Source organism: Orcinus orca, chromosome 2 (assembly GCF_937001465.1).
Source record: "Orcinus orca chromosome 2, mOrcOrc1.1, whole genome shotgun sequence".
Classification (NCBI taxonomy): Eukaryota; Metazoa; Chordata; class Mammalia; order Artiodactyla; family Delphinidae; genus Orcinus; species Orcinus orca.
Window position 1 is genome coordinate 27,033,928 of NC_064560.1, and position 25,175 is coordinate 27,059,102.

The following is a 25,175-nucleotide window of genomic DNA, read 5'->3' on the forward strand; positions in this document are numbered from 1 at the left end:
AGCTCTTGAAAGAGCTTATGGGCTGCGTCCCCACTGCCCCCCTTTCTCTCCTGGCTCTACTGCTCCAGCCTTCTCCTCTCGCTTCCCACTGCACGTTCTCTTGCCTATGGTGCCAGTGGCTTCCAGTTCCACCTGTGTGCCTAGACAGCCACATTCATACCTCTCTCCAGAGAAATTAGTCTCAATTCTCACCTGAGATGGGAAACTTCTTGTATTCTCTTATATTTACAGACTTGCACTTGGATATACCCACATTATCTACTGTTATACTGTGTTTAAAATAAAGCCCAGCATGTTTTCATTAAAATGAAAATAAATATGAATTTCTTTTAAAAAAGATAACTTTCATCTAAGCATGTGGGATTGTCTTGAACATATAGTAGCAATTCAGGGAAAATGACTTCAGATATCAAAAGCCCGATGTCTTTTCCCATTGTTCCCAAATTCACATCCAGTGGGCATCTTGAATGTGAAGTGTTTGGGATAGCCACACAGGTCCAGCCTTATTCACGCAAGGTTCCCTGAGGGGAGGTCTTATCTGGTCAGCCCCTCCAGGCACCTCACCTTGGCTGCAGTTGTTTATTGGGTTTTTAACTGGATGTTAGTCATGTCTTTAAAAATACATGAAACTACTTTTGCTGTTAACTAATGGTTTTATGAAGACCACAGAAAGGATTTGTTGGGATTTACGAATCCCAAATTATGTGATGGACTGTAAATTGTCTGTGCTTATGTATTTATATATATTTAACAAGTAAACACTGTGCCGTATAGTAAGTACACGTGTTTTTCACGAGGGCTCTGGTCACCACCATGCTTACATGGGGCTATGGGAAATGCATGCATCTTATCCTGTTGGGTCCTCTTCTTTCATCACACTCTCTGTGTCCTCCTCTGGTCCTGTTTTGTGCCAGTTTCACGAAATTGTCCCTCTTTGTTTCGCGGCCTTTAGGATAACTACAGAGACGTCTCTACAATTGAGTCTTCGTGGGTCTTTATGTTTCAGACTTGAAGCCAGAGGTTAGAAGCAGGGGGTGAGGGTGGGGGTGGGGTCTCAGACTAAATATGCCTGAACACGTATACATATTTTTGGGTCCCACACCATATTCTTAAAATGTGAATTATTTGTTAACAGTTGAGAAGCAGGGTATTTCACCTAAGATGAAGAGTTCCAGTTTCTTTTGAAAAACCAGGGAATTTCAGCCAGTGTTTCTTTCCCCAGAGCAATAATCAGGTGCTGAACAGCCGTTGTGCTCTTTCTGGTCGGCGGGGGTCTGAGGCTTGCCCCCCGTGTTTGCTAGGAGACTGCCAGCTGTGCTTCTATTTTTCTTTTTCCTCCTAACCCCTCTTGGCACTTGAATTGGTGAATTCTGGCTCCTGCTAGTGTGCTGTTGCTCAGCCTCGCCTGCCGGCACGTAGCAAACAATGAATGACGGACAGACGCGTCCTGTCCCTCCAGGTCTGTTCCTACTTGTCCTGTGAAATGCTTGAACTTAGAGAGGGTCACCTCCTCTGTTCTGTGTGCCACGAAATGCTGCTTCTCTTGGCACCGTGAGCTGAGCATGGTTTCAGGTTTTCTGAGAAGGGGAAGTTTGTGTAGCCTGCCTTAGCTTTGGGCAGGAAGGGAGCACCATTCAGGTCAAGTGCTCCCCAGAATGTCTTCCCTCCTGGCAGGAGTTACTCCTGTGCTGCACTCTCAAGTGTCCCCCTGGCACAGCTGCGGGGGTTTCAGGGCCTCCCTATTTTATGCTCTGTGTGTCTGTGAGTGAGAAGCAAGTGGTATTCTTACCCCAAAATGAAATTACCTGGTAGTTTCTCTCTCTCCTCCACTCTGTTATCAAATTTGACCCCATGGGAGGTAAAGAAATGTGATTTGTTTTTATTCCAGTTATGTTTTTAGTCATTATGGCTTCCTGCTAGTCACTTCTATACTATTTTAGTCTGGATTGTAAAAATAATGTGACCACTCCTGTTGATGAAAAACAACATTTCAATTTTTTCTTTCTATGAAAGTTTGAATTCATTTTGAATTTGTCAGACATGCAAACATTTTGAAGATAATAAAATAATAACTCTCCCCCCTCGCCTTGTTTACTTACAGGGCATGTGCACTGTTGTTTTGAGTGTCTTTGAGTTGCAGAATTAAGGATTTTACATTTCTGGCACTCTAATAATATCATTTTCTAGGAAAACCACAAGCATTTTTGGCTTCTAAATATGCCCATTTAATTATGTATGACCTGGAAGCCAGTTTTTATTAGGCTAAGCTCTGATGGCTGATCAAAGTCCACAGCCACCACTCTTTAGGGTTTTCTTAAGTGCTGGCTGATGTGAGAGTGGAATGCTTAAATTCCTTAGTAGGAAAGAATTAGAGGCTATTTTAATATCATCAGTAAACGCGCCTGTGAATATTTAGCCTTCAGACAACAGAAGCTCTGTGAGAAAAACATGACCACGCTTGGAAGTAAATCCTGTTACTGTAATGGTGTCAATCTGTCTTTTCATTAATAACTCAGTCAAGAGCACGTTTCCTTTGTAAACATTCCAGATGGATTTCACAGAAGAATATCAGGTTGATTCAACAGCAGTGTTGTAAGAAGACCAAATAGCACACACTAATTCCCCTTCTCTCATCCAAGAGGCGACCAGCCCTGGGATTGGCCATTCTCCTCTGCTGTCCAAGTGGATCTCTGCACTGTGGGGATCTTCTCAGCCAGGGGCGTGTAATAGGACTAAAAAAACCACAAAAACAAAAATTAGTCAGCACTAAGTGTGTTTTCATCCCATCCCTCCCCTACTCCCTGGTTTGTAATTACTCAATAAATTCCAGTGATACGTAGTTTCACAACAAAACAAGAGCTTCTTCTCCTGGAGACAGTTCAGCCAGCCTGCAGGTGTGACCCTGGACCTCAGGATGGAGGATGCCGGCCCCTGGGCAGAAGCTTGCAGGATTTACAGAGATTTGTACATCTCCGGTTTCACGCAGCTGTTATACTTCTTGGACACAGACTGCAATTCCAGGGCTAGAAGGGTACTATTATCTTATCTGAATATTTTGAATTTTCTTCTTTTTGTTTTCCATCCAGAAAAACTGACTTTGTGTGCGTGCCTCACCTTGTCCCACTATGCGTTCCCTCCCACTGTGACCACAAGGGCCAGGCCTGTTCTAGAGATGTTATATATAATAAGGTGTCCTTACTGGGTGTATCTTTCAAGATGGACTAGCTAATGCAAAAACAGCAGGTGGGTTCTGAGACCCAGTGGCTCTCTTTCTTGCCCAGAGGGCATCCCATCCAGCCCTAGGTGATTGCTTAGGCGTGGACCTCGAGATGCCATTCCAGCTGCTTGGAGGCCTCCTTGGTTGGTGCTGCAGGAGGGAGGAGATGGAAAACAGCCCAGGGCTTTTCCCTCCTTCAGCCAGGGAGGGCCGCGCAGCTCTGCACACATTTCATTGTCAGGGCTGGTCACAGGACCTCCTGCCTGCACAGGGCCAAGAACTCTTTATTTTGTGTGCACCCAGGAAGAAAGGCTGTGGATTGAGGTCTAGTGAATACATGGTACTGCCTGTATGGGGACTCTGCAGTAGCACGCGCCAGAGTGAGCATCAGGGCTGCGCTGGGTGCTGCCAGGATGGCCTGGCCGTGTGTGCGCTCTCTTTGGCACTGAGCAGAGCAGCTCACAGTGACTGCTGCTCTAGACAAGCCCGGCCAACGATGAATGCTTTTGGTTTGCTAACATTACACGTAAATTAATAGATACAACCACTTAATAAGAACTGGGGATTTAAACACTCTATTAAAGAACCAATTTGGTTATCAGTTATGTAATATGTAACCTTGAACAGACCTTATTTGAAGATTAAAGTTGAAAGTGGAGGTAGAAAAGCATCACATATATTTGGTCAGGTTACTGGTAACTCTCCCCAACTTAGATAGGCATGTGGGTTGGTCTACAAGCAACCAGTGGTGTGACCTTCCCCAGGCCATTAACCTTTCCTTTTTGCTTTTCTCATTTGTTTTCTTACCATAAAAATTTGTGATAATTTGAAATTATTGACAATTATTAGGAGAATAAAAAGGATAAAATACTCTTAATATTTGGGTTGTTTCTCTCTATTCATGTATGTTTGTGGGTCTATATATACATGCATATGTGTATATTTAAACAAAATCGGGGCCGACTTATGTTGTTATCTTGTCTCATATGTTTTACTTAACATAAAAATGTGAGGATTTTATTTCCATTCTGTTGACTATTCCTTGAAAACATGATATTACAGTTTAATATTAGGATTGAATCCCAAACAGTTAACACCCTATGTTATTGATTCTTTCAGTGAGGTAAGGAGTAAGATTATATAAGGAAGGAAATGGATGAATTTCAACAATATTTGTTTTTTTGGGGTTTTTTTGTTTTGTTTTTTTTACATCTTTATTGGAGTATAATTGCTTTACAATGGTGTGTTAGTTTCTGCTTTATAACAAAGTGAATCAGTTATACATATGTTCCCATATCTCTTCCCTCTTGCGTCTCCCTCCCTCCCACCCTCCCTATCCCATCCCTCTAGGTGGTCACAAAGCACCGAACTGATCTCCCTGTGCTATGCGGCTGCTTCCCACTAGCTATCTATTTTACTTTTGGTAGTGTATATATGTCCATGCCACTCTCTCACTTTGTCACAGCTTACCCTTCCCCTCCCCATATCCTCAAGTCCATTCTCTAGGTCTGTGTTTTTATTCCTGTCTTACCCCTAGGCTCTTCATGACTTTATTTTTTCTTAAATTCCATATATATGTGTTAGCATACGGTATTTGTCTTTCTCTTTCTGACTGACTTCACTCTGTATGACAGACTCTAGGTCCATCCACCTCATTACAAATAGCTCAGTTTCGTTTCTTTTTATGGCTGAGTAGTATTCCATTGTATATATGTACCACATCTTCTTTATCCATTCATCCGATGATGGACACTGAGGTTGTTTCCGTCTCCTGGCTATTGTAAATAGAGCTGCAATGAACATTTTGGTACATGACTCTTTTTGATTTATGGTTTTCTCAGGGTATATGCCCAGTAGTGCGATTGCTGGGTCATATGGTAGTTCTATTTGTAGTTTTTTAAGGAACCTCCATACTGTTCTCCATAGTGGCTGTACCAATTCACATTCCCACCAGCAGTGCAAGAATGTTCCCTTTTCTCCACACCCTCTCCAGCATTTATTGTTTCTAGATTTTTTGATGATGGCCATTCTGACTGGTGTGAGATGATATCTCATTGTAGTTTTGATTTGCATTTCTCTAATGATTAATGATGTTGAGCATTCTTTCATGTGTTTATTGGAAGTCTGTATATCTTCTTTGGAGAAAAGTCTGTTTAGGTCTTCTGCCTATTTTTGGATTGCATTGTTTATTTTTGGTTATTGAGCTGCATGAGCTGCTTGTAAATTTTGGAGATTAATCCTTTCTCAGTAGCGTCATTTGCAAATATTTTCTCCCATTCTGAGGGTTGTCTTTTCGTCTTGTTTATGGTTTCCTTTGCTGTGCAAAAGCTTTTAAGTTTCATTAGGTCCCATTTGTTTATTCTTGTTTTTATTTCCATTTCTCTAGGAGGTGGGTCAAAAAGGATCTTGCTGTGATTTATGTCAGAGGGTGTTCTGCCTATGTTTTCCTCTAAGAGTTTGATATTTTCTGGCCTTACATTTAAGTCTTTAATCCATTTTGAGTTTATTTTTGTGTATGGTGTTAGAGAGTGATCTAATCTCATACTTTTATATGTAGCTGTCCAGTTTTCCCAGCACCACTTATTGAAGAGGCTGTCCTTTCTCCACTGTATATTACTGCCTCCTTTATCAAAGATAAGGTGACCATATGTATGTGGGTTTATCTCTGGGCTTTCTATCCTGTTCCATTGATCTATATTTCTGTTTTTGTGCCAGTACCATACTGTCTTGATTACCGTAGCATTGTAGTATAGTCTGAAGTCATGGAGCCTGATTCTTCCAGCTCCGTTTTTCATTCTCAAGATTGCTTGGGCTATTCGGGGTCTTTTGTGTTTCCATACAAATTGTGAAATTTTTTGTTCTAGTTCTGTGAAAAATGCCATTGGTAGTTTGATAGGGATTGCATTGAATCTGTAGATTGCTTTGGGTAGTAGAGTCATTTTCACAATGTTGATTATTCCAATCCAAGAACATGGTATTTCTCTCCATCTATTTGTATCATCCTTAATTTCTTTCATCAGTGTCTTATAATTTTCTGCATACAGGTCTTTTGTCTCCTTAGGTAGGTTTATTCCTAGATATTTTATTCTTTTTGTTGTAGTGGTAAATGGGAGTGTTTTCTTGATTTCACTTTCAGATTTTTCATCATTAGTGTATAGGAATGCCAGAGATTTCTGTGCATTAATTTTGTATCCTGCTATTTTACCAAATTCATTGATTAGCTCTAGTAGTTTTCTGGTAGCATCTTTAGGATTCTGTATGTATAGTATCATGTCATCTGCAAACAGTGACAGCTTTACTTCTTCTTTTCCGATTTGGATTCCTTTTATTTCCTTTTCTTCTCTGATTGCTGTGGCTAAAACTTCCAAAAGTAGGTTGAATAAGAGTGGTGAGAGTGGGCAACCTTGTCTTGTTCCTGATCTTAGTGGAAATGCTTTCACTTTTTCACCATTGATAACAATGTTGGCTGTGGGTTTGTCATATATGGCCTTTATTATGTTGAGGAAAGTTCCCTATATGCCTACATTCTGGAGGGTTTTTATCATAAATTGGTGTTGAATTTTGTCAAAAGCTTTCTCTGCATCTATTGAGATGACCATATGGTTTTTCTCCTTCAATTTGTTAATATGGTGTATCACATTGATTGATTTGCGTATATTGAAGAATCCTTGCATTCCTGGAATAAACCCCACTTGATCATGGTGTATGATCCTTTTAATGTGATGTTGGATTCTGTTTGCTAGTATTTTGTTGAGTATTTTTTCATCTATGTTCTTCAGTGATATTGGCCTGTAGTTTTCTTTCTTTGTGACATCCTTGTCTTGTTTTGGTGTCAGGGTGATGGTGGCCTCGAAGAATGAGTTTGAGAGTGTTCCTCCCTCTGCTATATTTTGGAAGAGTTTGAGAAGGATGGGTGTTATCTCTTCGGTCCTGGGCTTTTCTTTGTTGGAAGATTTTTAATCACAGTTTCAATTTCAGTGCTTGTGACTGGTCTGTTCATATTTTCTATTTCTTCCTGATTCAGTCTTGGCAGGTTGTGCATTTCTAAGAATTTGTCCATTTCTTTCAGATTGTCCATTTTATTGGCATAGAGTTGCTTGTAGTAATCTCTCATGATCTTTTGTATTTCTGCAGTGTCAGTTGTTACTTCTCCTTTTTCATTTCTAGTTCTATTGATTTGAGTCTTCTCCCTTTTTTTCTTGATGAGTCTGGCTAATGGTTTATCAATTTTGTTTATCTTTTCAAAGAACCAGCTTTTAGTTTTATCGATCTTTGCTATCGTTTCCTTCATTTCTTTTTCATTTATTTCTGATCTGATCTTTATGATTTATTTCCTTCTGCCAACTTTTTTTTGTTCTTCTCTAATTGCTTTAGGTGCAAGGTTAGGTTGGTTATTCGAGATGTTTCCTGTTTCTTAAGGTAGGGTTGTATTGCTATAAACTTCCCTCTTAGAACTGCTTTTGCTGCATCCCATAGGTTTTGGTTGTCATGTCTCCATTGTCATTTGTTTCTAGGTATTTTTTGATTTTCTCTTTGATTTCTTCAGTGATCACTTTGTTATTAAGTAGTGTATTGTTTAGCCTCCATGTTATTGTATTTTTTACAGATCTTTTCCTGTAATTGATATCTAGTCTCATAGCGTTGTGGTCGGAAAAGATACTTGATACAATTTCAGTTTTCTTAAATTTACCAAGTCTTGATTTGTGACCCAAGATATGATCTGTCCTGGAGAATGTTCCATGAGCACTTGAGAAAAATGTGTATTCTGTTGTTTTTGGATGGAATGTCCTATAAATATCAATTAAGTCCATCTTGTTTAATGTATCATTTAAAGCTTGTGTTTCCTTATTTATTTTCATTTTGGATGATCTGTCCATTGGTGAAAGTGGGGTGTTACAGTCCCTTACTATGAATGTGTTACTGTTGATTTCTCCTTTTATGGCTGTTAGTATTTGCCTTATGTATTGAGGTGCTCCTATGTTAGGTGCATAAATATTTACAATTGTATATCTTTTTCTTGGATCGATCCCTTGATCATTATGTAATGGCCTTCTTTGTCTCTTGTAATATTTTCTTTTAAAGTCTATTCTGTCTGAGAATTGCTACTCTAGCTTTCTTTTGGTTTCCATTTGCATGGAATATCTTTGTCCATCCCCTCACTTTCAGTCTATATGTGTCTCTAGGTCTGAAGTGGGTCTCTTGTAGACAGCATATATATGGGTCTTGTTTTTGTATCCATTCAGCCAGTCTGTATCTTTTGGTGGGAGCGTTTAATCCATTTATATTTAAGGTAATTATTGATATGTATGTTCCTATTCCCATTTTCTTAATTGTTTTGGGTTTGTTATTACAGGTCTTTTCCTTCTCTTGTGTTTCTTGCCTAGAGAAGTTCCTTTAGCATTTGTTGTAAAGCTGGTTTGGTGGTGCTGAACTCTCTCAGCTTTTGCTTGTCTGTAAAGGTTTTAATTTCTCCATCAAATCTGAATGAGATCCTTGCTGGGTAGAGTAATCTTGGTGGTAGGTTTTTCTCCTTCATCACTTTAAATATGTCCTGCCAGTCCCTTCTGGCTTGCAGAGTTTCTGCTGAAAGATCAGCTGTTAACCTTATGGGGATTCCCTTGTGTGTTATTTGTTGTTTTTCCCTTGCTGCTTTTAATATGTTTTCTTTGTATTTAATTTTTGACAGTTTGATTAATATGTGTCTTGGTGTGTTTCTCCTTGTATTTATCCTGTATGGGACTCTCTGTGCTTCCTGGACTTGATTAACTATTTCCTTTCCCATATTAGGGAAGTTTTCAACTATAATCCCTTCAAATATTTTCTCAGTCCCTTTTTGTTTCTCTTCTTCTTCTGGAACCCCTATAATTCGAATGTTGGTGCGTTTAATGTTGCCCCAGAGGTCTCTGAGACTGTCCTCTATTCTTTTCATTCTTTTTTCTTTATTCTGTTCTGCAGTAGTTATTTCCACTATTTTATCTTCCAGGTCACTTATCCATTCTTCTGCCTCCATTATTCTGCTATGAATCCCTTCTAGAGTATTTTTAATTTCATTTATTGTGTTGTTCATCGTTGCTTGTTTCTTCTTTAGTTCTTCTAGGTCCTTGTTAAATGTTTCTTTAATTTTCTCTATTCTATTTCCAGGATTTTGGATCATCTTCACTATCATTATTCTGCATTCTTTTTCAGGTTGACTGCCTATTTCCTCTTCATTTGTTAGGTCTGGTGGGTTTTTATCTTGCTCCTTCATCAGCTGTGTGTTTTTCTGTCTTGTCATTTTGCTTATCTTATACTGTGTTTGGGGTCTCCTTTTTGCAGGCTGCAGGTTCATAGTTCCCATTGTTTTTGGTGTCTGTCCCCAGTGGCTAAAGTTGGTTCAGTGGGTTGTGTAAGCTTCCTGGTGGAGGGGACTAGTGCCTGTGTTCTGGTGGATGAGGCTGGATCTTGTCTTTCTGGTGGGCAGGTCCACGTCTGGTGGTGTGTTTTGGGGTGTCTGTGGCCTTATTATGATTTTAGGCAGGCTCTCTGCTAATGGGTGGAGTTGTGTTCCTGTCTTGCTAGTTGTTTGGCATAGGGTATCCAGCACTGTAGCTTGCTGGTCGTTGAGTGAAGCTGTGTGTTGGTGTTGAGATGGAGATCTCTGGGAGATTTTCGCCGTTTGATATTACGTGAAGCTGGGAGGTCTCTTGTGGACCAGTGTCCTGAAGTTGGCTCTCCCACCTCAGAGGCACAGCACTGACTCCTGGCTGCAGCACCAAGAGCCTTTCATCCACACGGCTCAGAATGAAAGGGAGAAAAAGTAGAAAGAAAGAGGATAAAATAAAATAAAATAAAGTTATTAAAATAAAAAGATAATTATTAAGAAAAAAATTTTTTTAACAAGTAAAAACAAAAAAACAGACGTATAGAATCCTAGGACAAATGGTGAAAGCAAAGCTATACAGACAAAATCTCACACAGAAGCATACACACTCACAAAAAGAGGAAAAGGGGAAAAAATAATAACTCTTGCTCTCAAAGTCCACCTCCTCAATTTGGGATGATTTGTTGTCTATTCATGTATTCCACAGATGCAGGGTACATCAAGTTGATTGTGGAGCTTTAATCCGCTGCTTCTGAGGCTGCTGGGAGAGATTTCCCGTTCTCTTCTTTGTTCGCACAGCTCCCGGGGTTCAGCTTTGGTTTTGGCCCCGCCTCTGAGTGTAGGTCGCCGTAGGGCGTCTGTTCTTCGCTCAGTCAGGACGGGGTTAAAGGAGCCGCTGATTTGGGGGCTCTGGCTCACTCAGGCCTGGGGGAGGGAGGGCTACGGAGTGCGGGGTGAGCCTGTGGAGGCAGAGGCTGGTGTGACATTGCACCAGCCTGAGGCACGCCGTGCGTTCTCCTGGGGAAGTTGTCCCTGGATCCCGGGACCCTAGCAGTGGCGGGCTGCACAGGCTCCCAGGAGGGAGGTGTGGAGAGTGACCTGTGCTCGCACACAGGCTTCTTGGTAGCGGCAGCAGCAGCCTTAGCGTCTCATGCCAGTCTCTGGGGTCGCGCTGTTAGCCGCGGCTCGCGCCTGTCTCTGGAGCTCCTTTAAGCAGCGCTCTTAGTCCCCTCTCCTTGCGCACCAGGAAACAAAGAGGGAAGAAAAAGTCTCTTCCCTCTTATGCAGCTCCAGACTTTTTCCCGGACTCCCTCCCGACCAGCTGTGGTGCACTAACCCCTTCAGGCTGTGTTCACGCCGCGGGTCCTCTCCCTGCGCTCTGACCAAGCCCGAGCCTCAGCGCTCAGCCCCGCCCGCCCCGGCGGGTGAGCAGACAAGCCTCTCGGGCTGGTTAGTGCTGGTCTGCACTGAACCTCTGTGCGGGAATCTCTCCGCTTTGCCCTCCGCACCCCTGTTGCTGCGCTCTCCTCTGTGGCGCCGAAGCTCCCTGCCTCCGCCACCCGCAGTCTCCGCCCACGAAGGGGCTTCTAGTGTGTGGAAACCTTTCCTCCTTCACGGCTCCTTCCCACTTGTGCGGGTCCCGTCACTATTCTTTTGTCTCTGTTTATTCTTTTTTCTTTTGCCCTACCCAGGTATGTGGGGAGTTTCTTGTCTTTTGAGAGGTCTGAAGTCTTCTGCCAGCGTTCAGTAGGTGTTCTGTAGGAGTTGTTCCACGTGTCAATGTATTTCTGACGTATCTGTGGGGAGGAAGGTGATCTCCACGTCTTACTCTTCTGCCATCTTCCCCCTCTCCAGCCATATTTGTTAATTTCATTTTACTAGTGGAACAAAATACTGTTTTGCAAAAATGTCAGTACAAGTCACATTTAACGAAATTCACACTAAAGTTGACATAACTTGGTTGAACTTTTAATAGCTGTAGACAGTTATTCCACAAAGTATCTTCAAAACCTCTTTGAAAGGCCAATTTTTACTTTTTTTTTTTAAACTGAAACATTCCTTTTGGGGGAAAAATTGAAAACATTATCAATCTGGATATATTAAAATCTGGGCTTGACATTAGTTTTCCTCAGAGCAAATCAGACAGATTCCTGTTGCAAGGCCTGTTCTTGAGCTATGACCCCAGCCTCTGAGGAGCCTTGTTTACTGACAGCACATGGGACTTTCTCCCAAGTCTGAGCTCTGCCCCCTTCCTGTCCTGCTGGGAACTTGGGGTCTTCCCTTCCACCCCATGTTGCTGGGGACCTCATAGCCCCACCCTCTTCCCCCACCCCCATGTGCTGGAGCAACACTAAGTTTCTATCTGGGAAAACTTAATTTCGCTCTGTAAGCTCTGGGAGCCTGCTCCTCAGCACACACACAGACACACACAAACAGAGACACAGGCTCACTTGCACACACAAACAGGTGCATACAGGTACATGCACATGCACAGACAGATAGGCACACACACATGCAGACGCATGCAGTCACACATATGCACATATACATCCTGAGGCACACACATGCACAAACACAGGCAGAGGAACATGTGCACACACATGCAGGCACATAGACACACATGCAGAGGCACACACACTTCGGCACACACAGCTAATACTATTCAGGGCACTTCTCCCACATCCAAGGGAACTGTATTATGGGCTCCCTGAGTTGAAATTCAGAATTAGTATCAGTACAGAAATAATGTTACGAATGATCGGTTCTGTTGCTTTGAGAACTTAGAGTACCTTAGTGAGCAGGTTGTCATTCACACAACTTCCCTCCTCATCAGAATCCAAGGTGACAAGGCTGAGGGCTTGGCAGCATGGTAGCCATCGATCTTGTTCTTCGTAGAACAGGTCTCAGTATAGAGAGCCCCTCATGTACTGGGGGTATGAGATTCCTATTCCTATTCCTTTTTTAAAGGCTCCTGCTTCAGGATATGTTAGAATTCTCAAGCCTCTATTAAGGGATGGATGAGAAGTAAGTGGGGCCTTAGGTCACATCCTATTCAAATTGCCACTGCCGTTGTCCACCTCAGTGGAGCTTCTCAATTTCCAAGTGGGTGACTCAGCCAGGTCGCTTGGCCTCTCTGGCCCTTGTTTTCTCAACCTGAAATGGGAATGATATGAAAACACACTTGACAGGATTGGAATGGTGAAAGCACACAGTCTATCTGAAAGGGCTTAGGAAGTTGAAATGCCCACAAGGGAAAGAGACGTCTCTGAAGGTGTCTCTCTGCCTCAGTGTGGCTGTGCACATCCCCCGTGTTTTCCTATAAAACATCCTCTTGTAAAGAGCTGTGGAGGAAGCACTGTCTGTGCTGAGTATCATTTATGATTGATTCAGAGGCCATAAAAACACCATGTTGGATTTTAGTGCCCTTCCCATGCCCTCGTCCTTAGTTGGACTTCCTGTGTCTCCAGGAAGATGCCTGGCCAACCTCAGAGAGTTCTTAAGCATTTTCAGAGGCTATTAGTGCTGACCTTCCAAGGTGGTTGCTGTCATTTGATGAGAAGGTGGGTGTGCCTGGATACCGGAGTTGCTGAGACCAAGGCTGCCAGCTATGCAGTAACTGCTTCTTCGGTCCTGGCTCCCCCCGTCAGGACACCGCACCCATCACAAGAGCTTGGCGGATGATTTAGAAGGTCCCTAAGACACCCTAAGATGGGGTCCACCACTACATCCAAATCTCTGTGCTTTGCTAAGGCTTCCAGGGGGAGGGCAGGCAACTGCAAATAGCAGTGAGGGCTTCTCCCACAGATGGCACCATGTCATGGTCCTGATAAATTTCCCTGCCAGCCCTCAGATCCCGTCACCCCAGAACTCTGGAGACTGGAAGAGAAGCAGGTTCCCCTGAAGGTTCGAATGCTCGTGCTGTGGTTTCTGCTTTAAGACAACTAAAACGGAAATGAGGAGGCAATTCACACAATTTTGAATAATAATAATACTAATAATAATAGCCAGAATTTATTGATTGCCTCTCATGTGCTGAGCCATGCCTGTACTAAGTTCTTTGCAGACAAGAGGATTCATTGTTACCAAAGCCCTATAAGTTCTTTTTTTATCTGGATTTTACAGATGAGAAAGCTGAGACTGAAGTTTAGATAAATAAAGCAACTTGCTAAAAGTTGTATTTATAAATACAGATTCATTTGACTAAGATGCTTAGGTGATTGTATTTTTATGACAAATGGTAAATTACTTGAATAAAACAGACTAATTTGAATTATTTACCTGTTTGTTCCTTTTGTTTATTGTCTCCACGGAGATCTGAATTCCTTCTGTAGAGGTGCTGATGGGGGCAGTCAGCAATCTTAGACCTTTCTCCCATCCTGTAGAAAAGCAGCTTAGGGCGGCCTGGGGTGGCAGTGAGGGGGTGAGGGCAGGGTGTCTCTATGTACTTGGGGACAACCTCCCAGAGTAAACCCACTTGCAGGATTCCGGAAGCCAAAGGAACAGAAGTCAGAAGGAGCAATATGGGGCATGGAAATGCCGGACCTTGCTCCCTCCTCTCTGGCTTCCCTCTCTCTCTCATTTTAGTCCTTCTACCTCCCTACAGAGACAGCTATTACTGAAATTAGCGAAAACTGGTGGACTGTTTCTGTATGGCAGTTAGGCAATGAGTGTTAAAATACAAGTTCATACCCTCTGAGTCAGAATTTCTACTTCATTCTACTTCAGAAAGCAGAGCAGGCAAAGAAATATATTCAAAGATGTTCATTCATCATGGCATGGCACAGAATATAGAAATATGAAAAGTGGCTTAAGACAACACAAATCTATCATCTTTACAGTCCTATGGGTTCAAAGTTTGTCAAAACTCTCACCGGGTTAAAATCAAGGTGGCTTCTTTCTGGAGGCTCTGGGGAAGCATATGTATCTTTGCCTTTTGTGTTTTCTCAAGGTCCCTGCATTCCTTGGCTTGTAGCCCTTTCCTCTGTCTTCAGAACCAGTGACATCAGGGCTTCCCTGGTGGTGCAGTGGCTGAGAATCCACCTGGCAGTGCAGGGGACACGGGTTCAATCCCTGGTCCAGGAAGATCCCACATGCTGTGGAGCAACTAAGCCCGTGCGCCACAACTACTGCGTGTGGCAACTACGGAAGCCCGCGTGCCTGGAGCCCATGCTTTGCAACAAGAGAAGCCACCACAATGAGAAGCCCACATACCACAACAAAGAGTAGTCCCCACTCACTGCAACTAGAGAACGCCTGCACACAGCAGCGAAGACCCAACACAGCCAAAAATAAATAAATAAAATTTAAAAAAAACCAAAAGAAAAAAACCAAAACCAGTGACATCACCGCTCTCTGACTCTTCATCCATCTTCATTCACTTTTATATGGACACAGTTGGGAAAAGAACTCTTACTTTTAGGACTCATGTGATTATCTTGGGCTGACTCAGGTAATCAGGATAATCTCCCATTTCACTGTTCACATCTGCAAGTTCCAGGGGTCAGGAAGTAGATATTTTTGGGGGACCCTCATTTTGCTTACCAGACAGACATGGTCTTTTATTGATCATGCTGTTGATAGTTGGAATTAATTCTACCATATGCTTTTGTAATTCCCATGCTTTTCTTTTGCTTTTTAAAAACAATTGGTCTCATTTCTTAATTGGTATTGAATTGATTGAATTAATTCTCCTTTCTCTTTCTACCAGTTATGTTAATATAGTGGTTGCACTTCAGCTTTTACCATGTTTCCCTTTACTTTTTTTGTAGAAATGTCTAAAGTTAATTTCTCCTTCAGCAAGACCATCATGTGCTTTAATTTTCCTTCAGATATCACTCTTCCCATCTCCATGTTATTATTGTTTCAGATTTAATTAGAACTCGTTTTTCTAACACAAGTCATCACCATCATTATCACTATCATCATCATCGTAGGCTTCATTTATTTCTTAGTGATAATACAAATTTAACTGTGCTTACTCATGATTTTACTGCTCACTCGTGGCTCTTCCATCCTATTTTTTCTTTGAGTTGTTTTTTTCCTTATTGAAGGATATGCTTTATTATCTTTGTTCCATAAGGAACTGTAGGTAGTAAACTACCTTATCCTTGACTGTCTGAGAATATTTTTATTTCTCTAAAGAATTCCAGATTTGCAGTTATTTGCCCTTAACACTTGAAGATATCTGTTCCCCCTTGGCTTCTGTATACTTTGCTACTGATAAGAAATAAAGTGTCACATATTGCAGTACTTTATTTATGTTGGTAGATAATCTTTCCTTTTCCCATAATATATTCTAAAATATAATCTCTCAATCTTTTGTACATTGGCGGTTCACGGTGATGAATGCAGGTGTGGATTTTATGCTTTTATAAGTGCTGAGCACTTGATGTGATGTTTCTATTAGACTGCTCATGAGTTTCTTCAGTCCTGAAAAATTTTGAGTTATTATCAATTTAAGTATATCCCTCTCCTATAATTGCTCAGTTTCTTCAATTAAAAGTTTCTCAATCTATCTTTAACATCCTTTAACAATTCTTTGTATTTTCCATTTATTCATCTCTCTGACCTATGTTCTGGGTTATCTCTTCAGTTGTGTCCAGCTGGCTGTTCTTCACATCTATTGAATTATTAAAAAATTATTATATCATTAATTCCCAGAATTTGCACTTGATTTTTTTCCATTGTTACCTCCCCTTGCTATTGTTTTATGAATGTCCATTATCACGTGAATATTTTATACATGCTTGTTTGAATATCTTTTTCAGATTTCTCAATTGATTTTTTTCTTGAACTTTAATGCTTCTATTTATCTGTTGATTCCTGACCATGGTTGTAGAATTCTTCATCTGCTTTGCCATCTTGGTTGAGTACTATTTTGTGTGAATATATTCTCCCACACTAGTGAGCCTCCTGCCCAGACAGGCATGATGTTTTCTCAGCCCACTGGGAATATGGCCCTGAGTCAATCTTGCTAGCAGCTCAGGGCTTTCAGCCTGCATGGATGCAGCATTTCCAAATCCTAGGTCCATCCCTAAGTGCCTCTGCTTCCTCCTTCCTCCAAAGGCACATGGTTTTGGCCACAGTCTCAGATGGCTGGGCAGAGATATTTCAGCGTCTGTCACGGGCAAGGATTAAGGTCTTAACAACAGCTATCCTCCAGAAGTTTAATTCCAACTTTTTGCCAGACCTGGGCATTCTGTAAAGGAATTGAAACTCTAGCCCTGAATGTTCAAATATGGTTCCAGTATATGATGAGCCATGAGCCGTGCAACATGTCACTCTGTTTCTATCCACAGAAATAGTCCTCTTGTTTTTGAGTGCAGGTGTGTCTTTGTAAGAATTATCTGTCATTGTTGTGTATATATTCTCTATACATATAGTATATATTTTATAATTATAAAACATATATAAAGATGATAAGGTATATTAAATGACTACTAAGTGAAAACCAAAACAGTAAAATCAATATATTATAATAGTAATAAAAGCTAGCATTTATTAAGCAATTACTGTGTTGTCATCCTCTAAGCATTTCATATGAATTGATTCATACAATTCTCTAGATGATGACATGGATTGTGTATTAATATTATCCGCATTTTACAAATGAGAAAATGAAGATTCAGAGTAGAAGTAGCCTGATCAGGGATGCACAGTGAGAAAGTAGCTGAGTTTGTCTTCTTTCCAATATTATACTGTTTCTTACTGCTCATGAATACATGGAGGATGGACACCAGTCTGTGAAAAGAGATTCATTATGGGTGGTGGGAATATGTGTTTGCTTTATTTTATTTTAGTTCCTCTGAATTTTAAAAGACTCTTGCAGGGAGCCTATAACACTTCTGTAATGAGAAAAAATAGTAACTAAAGTTATTCTTAATATGTTTTTTAAATGCAAATGATGCCTTCTTTCTTTAGCAACACTTTCATTGTTTGACAACAGTAGCCGAAGATGAAGTAGCCAAGGACCAAATTACCTGCAAGATGGGTGGGAAGACTTACAGTGGGGTGGGGGGTGGGGTGGGGTAGGAGGGAGATGGGCAGTGCTCAGAGATGCAAAGGAAGGTACAGGGGTGGAGACCATTTGATCTCTTTCACTGTAAGTCTAAGAGTCCTAACTGCAGGCTCAGTATCGTCCCTGAGCCCCTCTGGCTTACATGCTTGATTTGGTGCACCTTCTCGCATTTATGGTTAACTAACCGCCTTTCTCTGTATTTTGGCTCCAGTGTTCAGTTTCTATGGCAATGGATACTATTTGAAATGTAGAAAAAGGCCACTCTGTATCCCTGATAAAGGCAACGTTTCTCATTCTTGTGCTCTGTACAGTCATTAAAAGACCATAGTCTCACGTCTACCTGGTGACACAAAGGAGACGAGGAAGGAGTTGTGTATACACAGAATATGTGGTGTAAAAAGCCAAAGGAGTACATAGTTGTTCAGAGTAGATGCTGGGGGAATGGTGAGTCCTTGGAAAGAGGGTAGGATGTCAAAGATGACATCTTCGAAAGAGCCTGGATCCGGGTGGCCAGTGCTGGGTTGGAAAAGGACCATTCAAACTGCATTTGCAAATCCACCCTGCTGCTGGTGCTCTTCCAGGGAAGAGCAGACAAGGGACCCAGGAGCCAGGCGATGGGACCTGGGTCCCATGGAGGAGTGTCCATGTGACCTGTGGGATCACCATGTTCCTGCTGGCCTCCTCGGATGCGTGGTACACCTCACAGTCCGTCTGTGGTTTATTACAGGATTTAAGGAGCCAGGGCGATCAGAGGAAAGGCTATGCAAGTACTTGCAAAAAGAGCACTAAACAGTGATATTTGTCTGTGATCCTTCTGGAACTTCCAGAGCTGAGCTATCTTTGCTCATTTGTACCTGGAGAGCCCTGGAGAGGGTGCACAAACTTCTAGAGACTTGGCCATGAGTTGGTGATAAAACGCTGAATAAATCTCATACCAGATTCATGGTGGTCACTATAATTGTGATACAGAGAGTGTGTTACTTACGAGGCATGTTTTATATGCATGAAACTACATAGCCTATGGATTTAGAATGAAGGGTCACAAATTATATTTAAATAGTCTCACTCTGAGTTTTGTTTCATCAACCAGCAATCCCTCCCTCCCCTCCATGTTTGTTCCCTTTCCGCCGGCCCCCTACAAGACTTTTTAACAAAAATTTTGCCCTAGAAGTTAAACCTTCTGTTCTTCCAAAATAGGCAATGGCTTGCATTGTTATCAGAAATAACAGCAACTCCAAAATAATCATGTGTATTCCTTTCCTCTTTTAAGTTCTATTCATCAGAGAGAAAATAAGTATGTATTTCCCAAGACTTGACAAAGAAAAGCAGAATTTGCTCTTTTTTCTGAGAAATTTTTTTAAAAAAACTGTGCTTTCCTTAATCAAAACGTGGGATTTCAATGTCATGATCTTGATTTATATCAGACTGACGCAAGCGTGTGAATTTCACAGCAGGAATCTGTGGATTGCATGGAGAGCTGGGCCAAAAAGCAGCAGCAGCATTTCTGCTAAAGAGCAGCAGCATTTCTGCTAAAGAGCAGCAGCTTTAGTAATTCTTGATGACAACTACCTGTTGAGGGGAAAAGGAGAAATAAAACAATAAGCTTAGAGACGTCACAGATTACTACATCACAACATTAGCACCTCTAAGCGTGTGATGAATTGTAATTATGCCTGAAATCTGAGCTGCCTGCAAGACACACAAATAAAATATTTCAATTCATCATCTTTTAAAAGTTCTTATTACTGTTTTCCAAAGGAGCTTTGCAACTGTCAGGTTTACCTAATTCAACTCAGAAGTTGGTTTTTATGCTGCTATAAATGGTTTTTACAGTTGTCATAATGTCAGAAACATGCTGGATACTATAACTGCAGGGGTCCTAATTAAAGTGTTCCATGACTGATTTTAAATCAGTGTCAGTTTATATCTCATTACTTTTTCTTTGATTATTTTTCTCTAAGCAAAAAGGAGTACATGTGACAATTCAATCATGTATATCTTCAAATATCAAAATAAAAATACGGCTTAGTTGGATTTGACATACAGTGAGTGCACAAATGATTTTAGAAGCAATTAAAAGGAATTTCAACATTACTTACAAAAATGATTTGAACAGAAAATGTAAAGTGAGTTGTATGGAGGCATTTGAGTCACTATTTTTGTATCTATAATTTTTTGGCATCAACGTTGGAACTTTGCTAGATCATCATTTGCAATGATAATTGGTGAGCCTATCTTGGACTCTACAGAAGGCATTTTGTAGCATAAAGTATGATATGGACTTTATTTTTTTTTTAAAGGAGTTTATAATGAGTCCTGTTCAGAGTCAGATCCGAGGATGTCAAGCATTATGAATGTCTCCAGAAATCGTGTGTTCTTTCTCCCTTCAGAGTTTCCTAGTTGGTGGTCAATCAGCGAGAGCATAAATATTTGCTGTGATTTGGATTCTTGAAGGGCTTAGTTCTTTAAAAAGTGTTCTTATTCATATTAATTCAAGCAAGTTGGGTTTTGTCTGGTGTCTACGTACTGGCCCACAGTAGGCTATTGGGAGCAGCACACAAGCAGCCTAACTCCTTACATCTGTTAGCCCGTCACTTGGGGATGAGGACGATACTCCCACCATGTCCTGGACCCCAACGTTAGAATAACTTTGGAAACTAAGTCAAGTGCAGGTGTGCAGGCGCTCCTCAAGCTCTGGTTGTAAATCTGCTTTTCACTGTCCAGGAGGACGGCAGGCCTCACTGGGCACGGTTGTGTATGTCGTGCTGCTGCCTCGCCAGCACTGCAGGCAGCTCTTCATCCCCTACGGGCTTCACCAGCCCCTGCCCATGCTCACTTTTTCTCTGCTTCCTGCCAGCCAAGGCTGCTGCTTCCCTGCAGTCACTGCTCTGGGTGAATCTTTCTGCCTCAGAGACATTGTGCGGGGTTGAGTGAGTGATCTTTAGCCCAGAGACCCTAAAAGGAAAGAAAAGTACATTCCCACATGTTACTGAATTCAAATAAAGATGAGTGCAACATTCTTTATTTTATTCTTCCCTCCAGGATGATAAACATGTCACCTCATATTCAGTCATGTGACTTCATCTTATATCTTTTGTTTGAAAGAATTTGAAAGACACATGTGGTGAGTGGCTATGAGTATTCATTTCATAAAATGAATACATGCACTGTGGATGGACTGTATGGAGCAAAAGTAACCACTCGTCTCGGAATCAGGAAAATTAGGCTCCAGTCCTCACCTTGCTATTAACTTTTTGAATGACCCTGGGTAGGTCACAGAATTTTCACGTCTGAATTATCTTGTTGATAAAATGACAAGGATGGCATTAAAAGGTGGTTATTTTTCAACTTCAACATTCTTTGATTCTACTCTGTTCCTCAATTTATTGTGTGTGGAGCATCCTATTAGATGCTATGAAGGTATAAAAACAGAAGAGAAGGCTGAAACTCTGTTCAGCTCACAATGTAATTGGAGGAAGGAAACATGTACACATCAGAAATACAGTAGAGGGAGAGAAGAGTTTAGAGTTAGAGGCTGACAGCCATGCATTGGCTGCAGAGAAGGGACCCCGATGGAGCAGGCTGAGGTGGGCAGGAGGACAGAAAGTGATGCGGGGTGAAAAATGATGGCATTTAGCCCAAGACACATGATGTGCTCAGTCGAAGCCCCATAATCCCTTTACCAGCATCGCATTAACCTCAGTATGGAGCACCAACCTCCCTATAAATCACTGGCATTTGGACACTGATCCAAATGGATATAGCATGGAGCTATTAATAGAAACCTCTGAACAGATGTGGTGGACAGACCTCTGAGCAGAACGGCGGCATGACCACGCCAGGCTGGCGCCGCAGGGAACGGCCTTTCCTTGCTCTTGATCATTCGCGGTCCTCCGCATGTCAGGAGGAGAACTTCACACCTGTGACCTGGTGCTGCCAGAGGCCCAGGGGGCCTCAGTGTAAAACATTTCTGCTGTCCCTGTTTTAAACGTGTGCCCCCATTTTGTGCTACTTCTTTAGAGTGTCTCAGTGTTTAGATAAACAATTTAAAGGCCATTTATAATGTGCTGAGGGAATTCTGTAATGTAAGGAGTCCAGCTGAGGTCCTTAAGCTGGACTTTGAATGCTGGGGTTGTCTAGCCTGTGCCCCTGGGTTTCTTTACTGGTCAGGCAGTTGTCACTTTGCAGACCTGCACCGGCCATCTACCCTGCTGGCACATGGCTGGAAAGACCCTGAAAATTAGTGCATGTGACTTTGCATCATTTTATGTGTCCCTCATGTTCCTGCTGATCTTTGACCTCCTCCTAAGATGTCTGTTCTCCTCCATGGTTGCTCTTTGTCACTGAGTTTACTGTGATCTGGCCCAATCTGATGAGCTTATCTTGAAGTTCCTTCTGAATAGGCCATTCTTCTGGAAAATTTTAGGCACATTTTCCCCCTGCCATACTCTTTCCTGTCTCATTCTGAATATAGCTTTTTATGAGAGATGGATCAACTACAGTTTCCCTATCTCATTTCAATTTATTTTCTTTCTTCAAATGGTAATTGAATGCTTGGTATATATAAAGGACTCTACTACAACTAGAAAGCACACAAAAACATTTTAAACACCAGACTCTATCCTCAAGAAACAGAAGATCTCATATGATAGATAATGTAAATAAATACAGCTTGATAAATGGTGGGTGGTAAATGTGTTCTAAAGATTCCCTTGGAAGACCATCAGTCTTCCCTAACTATTGTTAAGCCTTCTGTATTTTGAGCATTTTGTGTAGACTCAACTTCTACCTGATTTGTATTTTCTTGATCAAACTCACTTTTAACTGAGAAAGTGTTTTTCATTATTGAAGAACTTAAGATCATGTCATTGAAGTGATGAAGGCAATTTAGAAAGGGACACTTCAAAATTGTTCTTACTAATGGTCTTCAGAATAAGTTTATAACCTTCTGAGGGGATTTTGAAGAAAATACTACCAATCTATATGTATAAATCTTTGTAAGCTGAAAGAATAATTTATCTTATTTGAACATTATTATGTAGAAGAAAAGAAAGGACGAGAGGAATAAGGAGGGAGAGAGAGAGAAACACAGAGTTAAATGTAAAATTAGGAAGCTGAAATATGCTTTAGACAAAAATACTTCATTATTTACCTTGGAAACGTCATTTAAATCTGATAATGCAGCATTTTTATTCTAGAAAATGGGGGTTATTTTTTTACTCTCAGGAAAAGTATTTGTTGAACTTTCACAGAGTTGCTTATTGGTGAATCAGCCAGATTCAGACTTAAGACTGATACCCAAAGGACAATATCAGCTCATCTGAGGCACCGCCAGGAACTGCCCAGGGTTCATGGTGGGAGCAGATCTGTGCATCGGAAGAGCTTTTATAGATTTAGAGAAATTTTGAGGGGTACAGGTTAAACGGGGGACTTTATCTTCTCACTGGGGTGCTCTGCCCACAGATACCTGAACCAGAATGTTGTGTTCTTACACGGGGAGAAGCTGAATGTCTGCTTGTAAGCAGGTCCTTCCAATGGGAGTCAGACCTGCTCCACCAGGAGAATGAGGAAAGCACAGATTTAGTGCCACATCTCTGCAGTGGAAACACAGTTGACTGAAGGAGATGTTGAGACTGACTTTGAGCCCAGCATTGCCCTGGTTGCAATGGAGATGGAAGGGAATGGGAGATGTAGATTTGAGATATCAGTACCTTTCGAACTAATTGGAAAAAATATGACATACGTGAACTAAATAGTAATGCAAAACAGTTGGTGAAGAAGTGCTGATGTGCGTAGTAGAGAAAATAACAAGTGAACTCTGGTGGATATCCATGCCCAAACTGTGATGAAAACCAGATTAAAGAAGAGAGATTGGATATGGATGCCTGCTGGGGATTAGTCAGGATTTGGGTAAATTGAGGGGAGAGGAAAACAAGAAAAGCAGGTTGAGTAGCTCTGAGGATGAATGAGCAAGGCTAGAGGCTCCAGGGTGTTAGTTGGAAGTAAGGATGCCTTGACAGAGACCCAGTTGTGAAGGTCTTTGATGACTTAACCAAGGAATTTGGAAGTTTTCCATTAACAGTGGAAAGCTCTAAGAAATCATTCTTCAAAATTTTAGGGGGACTATTTTCTATTTCCTTATTATTATTTTTTTCCTGTCAATCTCACTGCAGTTTACTCCTTGTCAGAAATTTGTAATCTGGAGAAACGTTTTAAGAAAAATGTTTAAGAAAAAAACCAATGTGGTCCTATATGAAGAAAAGATGAGTGAGGAGAGAAGCCGGATGTATCAAGACTGATTAATAGACCAGGCGTACACTGATGAGGTCTGACCTCCTGTTAGGGTTTTAAAAATAGACACAGAGGGGAGCGTTTCAAAAGACAAGGTGGGACTAAATAACTGGAGAAGATAAAAGAGAGAAAGGAACAAATGGATTCCAAGGTTTGATCTCAGAGGAATGACTTACTATGTATGGATGGAGAGGGGATCAGAAAGCATCCTCCAGCCAGCAAATTCATCTTCTCCTGTAATATGGTCCAATAAAAATGTAATGTGGGGGGCTTCCCTGGTGGCGCAGTGGTTGAAAGTCCGCCTGCCGATGCAGGGGACATGGGTTTGTGCCCCGGTCCGGGAAGATCCCACATGCCGCGGAGCGGCTGGGCCGGTGAGCCATGGCCGCTGAGCCTGCGCGTCCAAGAGCCTGTGCTCCGCAACGGGAGAGGCCACAACAGTGAGAGGCCCGCGTACCGCAAAAAAAAAAAAAAAAAAAAAAAATGTAATGTGGGCCTCGTATGAAGTTTTACATTTTCTAGTAGGTGCATTAAAAGAATAAAAAGAAACAAGAATTTTTACACTAATAATATTTTATTTAACCCAGTATAGCCAAAATGTTTTTATAGCCAATCATTTTACATGTAGTCAATGTAAACAATTATTAATGAGATAGTTTACATTCCTTTTTTTTTTTTCATACAAAGTCTCTGGATTCCAGTGTGCATTTTACACTGACAGCACATCTCAGTCCAAGTGCTCAGTAACCCCGTGAAGCAGGGGGCTACTGTCTTGGATGCTGCAGCTCTAGACTTAGAACTAATGGTGTCAGAGTTAGCACCACTCACACAGGTGCCAGGACACTCCTGTCCTAGGTGCTTCAAGGTTAGAATTATGTGGATGGTGCTTGTGCACAAATAGTGCCACACTTGGACCCTTGATTCATGAGAAGCCCTGAGAACAAGAGATCCAAGAAAGCATTTCTAGAACATTCTTCAGAAGATTGCAGAATTCATGGCTGCTCACTTGTCAAAATCTCCTTTGAAAGAAGATGTAGATTTGGAGAATTTCCTGAAATGTACTAATCCTTTTGTCCATTCAGAGATCATCAAATGAAGTCCTTTGACCCAAATGTAGCCTGTACCCTGCAGCTGAGTTCTGCTTGGACAGCCTAGCATTTTAAACAAAACTCAAAACACAACAGTGAATTGAGCATCTGTAAGCAAAGCGTGTACCTTCCATGTGCCACGTCCAGCACCTCTGCAAGTTTCTGCTGCCTGCCTGCCAGCCTCTGAAGGCATTTCCACTC

The 25,175-nt window shown here is 41.5% G+C and overlaps 1 long non-coding RNA gene across 1 annotated transcript in view; it reads left to right on the top strand.

Moving 5' to 3' along the window:
• LOC117197391 (uncharacterized) overlaps positions 1–25,175 on the top strand; it is a 416,054-nt gene that overhangs the window by 123,716 nt on the left and 267,163 nt on the right. The gene's annotated exons all lie outside the window — the stretch shown is intronic.